This window comes from Megascapheus bottae, chromosome 3 (genome assembly GCF_031878675.1).
Source record: "Megascapheus bottae isolate mThoBot1 chromosome 3, mThoBot2.hap1, whole genome shotgun sequence".
Taxonomy (NCBI): Eukaryota; Metazoa; Chordata; class Mammalia; order Rodentia; family Geomyidae; genus Megascapheus; species Megascapheus bottae.
Genome location: NC_143511.1, coordinates 19,199,102 through 19,204,715, shown reverse-complemented (window position 1 = coordinate 19,204,715; position 5,614 = coordinate 19,199,102).

Genomic DNA, 5,614 nt, shown 5'->3' with positions numbered 1-5,614 from the left:
AGAAGCTAATAATACAGGTGTGAGCCACTGGTACCCCACTGCACTTAGTTTTAATCAACTTAAAATTCAGAGTTTTGATATAGCAACCCATTCTAAATATCAAAACTCACAGACAGTTTACAAAATATAGAAACAGACATTGTGTTATTCACTGCTCATAAGTCAACAGATGAACATTTATGTATATGCTCACTTCAGAGAGCCTGACATGAGGTATGATGCCTTTACTACCTGTTGTTCCCTTTCATACAATGGTGTCCTGAGTGCTTGGTCTCTATGCTTTTTGCAGGGTTAAGGCAACTGCATTGGACAGAATGATTCCTCATGTAAACACAAGATCGAATCTGTTTCCAATTTGGTCAGAGATTTCTGCAACAAACGATCCTTTCTCCTTGCTTGTTTCTTTTCCTGGAACATTCACAGAACTCACACAACCACCCCATTGACGTGGGCAGTAGAGAATAGCCCTCCCGTGTGTTCTTTACATCACACCTGTTATTAGTAGCCAGTTGACTAAAGCTCAAGTTACTCATTTGGTAGAAATAAAGGCATATTTGTTTCAGAGTCCTACTAAAGAACATTTAAAAAAAAAATAAGGAGCTGGAATAAAGATCCCAAATGAAACCAGCAATTCTAGGATCTTTTTTTTTTTAACTTAGAATAAAAGTCCCATTTTTTGTTTCCAGATTCATTTCTATGCCAGCTAACTCTTGGATATTTCACATAGACAGCTCTTTATACTTAAATAGTTTTGTAGACACTGGGCAAATTCCATCTTCCATGTGTATGGGTAACTGAAAACTTGCTGGATTTCAAAGCAAATCCAAGACAGTTGGCATTTCAAATGGCCTAGAACACTGCCTGAGGGCATTTTAAAGTACACAATGCCTCTTTCTAGATTGTCTTGAGACACTCAAGTTACTGTATGGCCCCAGTAAGATAACATTCTTCACCTCTCTGCTGGTTGTGTATCTTGGTAGGGCATTAGACGTGTGACTCTGTGTATGGTAGCGAACACTTTAGTTTCATTTCTAGTAAGTGCCTGTGTCTTTCAAATCACAGGGGACACCAAATGTGGAATACTATTGGTAGTCTGGGTTAATGTCATTTTTAGGAGTATTTGGCTGACCTGAGGGAAGAACTGGGCAAGTAGAGGAACTGGAGTTAGATGGGACTAATAATTACTGGAAGGTGTTCTGTACTTACACATCTAGGGAACCACCGTGTAACCTTTTACATGTATTACTGAACTTATGTCATTAAGTAATGACATAAGGTTTTATTTATCCAGGGAATAGCTTAGAGATTGTGTGTATTGACAAGCACAGTCTCAATTTAATCTGAGATTTCTTGATAACAGGGCTATTTTGTTCCTTATTATGTTATATTTTGAAATTTAGAACAGTATTTGTGTCATAATCCTCAATAACGATCTATTTGATAAATAGACATGTGGAAAAAATTTATTAATTAGTGAGAAAGAAACAGGATGAGGCTGAGCTTTGATGGCTCGTGCCTTTAATCCAAGTTTTCCAGAAGCTGAGACCCGGAGGATTGTGGTTCAATGCCAGGGACATTCTCCCATCCCTGAATTCTTAGTGTAAGAATGTGCCTGCATCTTGTAATTAGGTCGCTAAGCAACACATGCCTGCTTGCATTGATATGCAAACATCCTACCACCTGGCCTCTACCCAGAGCAAACATCCTACTACCGGACCCCCTCCCCCAGCAGTCCCTATACCCCAGCCCCCTCCTGCCTCTCCTGAAGAGGCATATGAACCCCTGTGTAAAAAATAAAATTTGCAGCTTGATCAGAACACTTGTCTTGCTGCCTTCTTCATGTCTCCTCTCCCTCTCATTCCTCCCTCTAGGTTCTTGGCCCTAGTTGACATCCCGCTGGACGGGACAGTTCAAAGCCAGCCTGGATATGAAAGTCATCAAGATCCACCTCTAACTAACCAGTGGAATGCTGGACTGGAGTTGGGTTCGAGTGGTACAGTGTCAGTGATGAGCAAGAAAGCCAAGCAAAAGTATAGGAGTATGAGATCTACAGTCAACCCTCCAGTACTGACTTCTTCAATAAATGAATAAAATAACTTCCATTGATTTATTTTTTTAAATATTTGGTCATTATTATTCACTTTCCTTTTATTCTCATTAAAGCAAGGCCAGGTATCAGTGGCTCATAACTGTAATCGTAGTTACTCAGGAGGCTAAGATTCAGAAGATCAAGGTTCAAGGTCATCCTAGGTATAAAAGTCCATAAGACGCCACCTCCAAAACAACCGTCCAAGGGACACTTGGCACTAGGATCCCTTCTTGAACAATTAATTTACTGTTTTGTTTATTGCCCATAAACCTGTTCTGCTTTAAGAAAGAAAGAAAGAAAGAAAGAAAGAAAGAAAGAAAGAAAGAAAGAAAGAAAGAAAGAAAGAAAAGAAAAGAGAAGAGAAGAGGAGCCGTGGCTGTGGCCTAGTGGTAGAGTGCTTGTCAGGATGCACGAAGCCCTGGGTTTGATTCCTTAATACCATACATACAGAAAAGGCCAGAAGTAGCTCTTTGGCTCAAGTGGTAGAGTGCTAGGACAGTGCCCATAAGTTCAAGTCCTAGGACTGGCAAAATAGGAGGCTGGAGTAATGGTACAAATGGGAGGGGCCAGCAGAGCAAGCAATATGAACAAGATTGTGGCCCTGAGTCACAAAATCAATACAACTAAAAGACTTCCTGAACTAACAAAATTAACTAGACCTTAAAATAGGCTCAAAAGAAAATAGAACCTACACCATTTTTAATGTGTGAATGTTTGGGGCTATAGATACTTTAGTTACCCTAATCTTACCATGACAAAATGTCATACAGTACACCATAAATATGTATAATTACTATATATCAAAATAAAAACACACATGTATATGCATATATGTGATATAAATATATAACTTTCAACAAAAAGTATCTTAGTAGGTGACTAATCAAGCTGTAGTTCACATAGTGTTAAGGGGAGCAGGGACTGGCACCATCCAGAATGCCTAAGAGTTCCCCCGCCCCATTGTGGAAGGTCGACAATGATACAGCCCAGCCACCTTGACCTCCCCACCCCCCCCCCATGAGGAGGGATATCTGGTACAGCCCAGCCACCTTTGCCCTTCTAGGGAGGGGCAACCTTGACCTTCTCCCCACCCCCCAGAGGAGGGATATCTGCTTGGGTGGGGGTGGGCCTGCTTTGTGTGGAGACTTTCCTGATTTGCACGCCAACTCCAACTAAGGTGATAGGTAAATTCAAACACTGGGCTGTGACCCTATTGGCTACGTGCCTGTGGCCGGAGCTGGCTGTGGTCCCTCTGTGTATGTGACTATCCCATTGGCCACCTGTGTGGCCAGGTTCCACCGCATGGGTTTTGCCCTTAAAAACCCTGCGTGAGGGTCACAGTGTCAGCTCCCGAGTCTGCACTGTGTCCCTGGCGGGTCAGTTCACCATTTATTTCCCCTGGTCGGTCAGTTCACCATCTACTTCCCCAATAAATTCACCTTTTTATATGAGACTGTCTCTGTGTGGTGGACTCTAGTGGGACGTGGAATCCCCACCTGGAGGGATGTGGAATCCCCTCCTCTTGACCCCATAACAATAATATGTAACACTACATGGTTAGTGGTAGCGTGGAATCCACTAAGCATTAAATTGAAATTCATATTTTAAACATAGAACAAGTTGAGTGCATTTTGAAGGCATCATTGACTAAAAAACAGATAATCACAAAAGATCATACAATATATGATATTCTGAATATGACGAAGTTATAGAGTTGGAAGGAAAGCTTGGTTGACAAGGGTTAGAGATCCTATCTATAAAAGGGTTAGAGATCCTATCTGGTGGCTCACCCCTGTTTCCTAATTACTCAGGAAGCTAATGTCTGAGATTCATGGTTTGAAGCCAGCCTGGAAAAGAAAACCCACAAGATTCTTATTTCAATTAACTATCAATAAAAGAACTGAGGCTCAAGTGATAGAGCACTAGCTTTCAGCAAAAGAACTCAAGAAATTCTGGGTGTAGGCCCCAAGTTCAAGCCATAGGACCAGCCCTCGTGCATGCACAGACACACACACACACACACACACACACACACACACACACACACACACACAAAACCTGCCACATTTATCTTAAGCCGAAGTAAACGTGTTTCATCTTGTTGAATCTGCACCATGAAAGCTAATGATTTTATTCCATTCTGAGGAAACTGTAAATAAAATCATACTTATTCTTCTTGAATGTTGTGAAACTGGGAAACAGACAGCATTGCAGAATTATAAAAAGATCAGTGTTTGATACATTCTGATAATAAAAGCATTATAGGTCCCCCCCCAAAATCTGACTAAAAATAGGAGTATGAGGGAGGTGTCTGTGGTCCTTGGAATAGTTCTGTATCTTGAATACAGTGGTAGCTACACAAATAGAGACAAACTATACTAATGTCAACTATGGTTCTGCATTACATAATAATTATATTTTGATGTAACCAGTGGAAGAAACTGGGTGAAAACGCTCAAGACTCCTTGCTCTATTTGCAGCAGTCACTAGCACATCAAATGATTGGCCTCAGAATTCAGGCAATTCAGAAAACCTGCCCAAATGTAGTAGCTACTGAAGGTGACCTTGTATCAGCTCACTCCAGGGTACCTATTGATATTAATGACATCTTTCTGATGGTTAAGTCAGTAGTACTGAGGGAGATAGTCTACCTACTAGTCACAATCTCTACTAGCTAAGAAGATGATGACCCAGAAGAAGAAATTATCAGAGCAAAATTAAAACAGGCAGGGACTATGCCTGAATAATTCCTAAGCAAGAAAATCCAACTAGGCCTTAAAAATACTGTTAACCTTGACTAAACCATAGACACATATGAAACTTGGATCACTTCTGGTAGATGATTGCATTAGACAATGCAGATCAAATTTGACCTGAGCCAATCATAAGGACCTAACTACTGTGATTATGCAGTCAGGAATTTCACTGAGGAAACTGGTAATTGCAACCAATCAGATAATTTATTTTGCTTTGGAATTGATCCCATAAATATCTGCCCTTGATAATTTCATCATAGAAATACTAAACTTTCAGTGTTCTTCAATTCCTGATGTTATTCTTAAAGCCTTGGGCTTTTCCTATCTCCTTTTCTCCAGTTTCCAAGTTCACCGATCCAGCAATCTACAATTCACCGTGCATACGGCCAAAGTTTTCTGGAGGAATGCCAGGCCTGGCTGAAACAGCAACCTTTTGACCATACTATTTGAGAGGAATGCAGCCGCTCTGCAATCATCGTTTATAAAGTCTGTGGAATGTATTTGCACAAAGCGCTTATTGAGAGCTGACGGGTCTGGTACAGCCATTTCTTTATTCCTATGGAGAGAGCATCAGTAAAAGCAGCTGATCTGCTTCTACTATTTCTGCTGAGGGACTGTTCCACAGGCTTTGCCCGGTGACCAACAGACTTCCCAAATGGGCAGAGACACAGCATGGTCAGAGGCAGACAGGAGAAGATCTGAGTCAGGGCTGACGTCTGCCCACCAAGGCTAGACCTAAAGGGGCCTCCATATCCATCCTCAGAAGGCC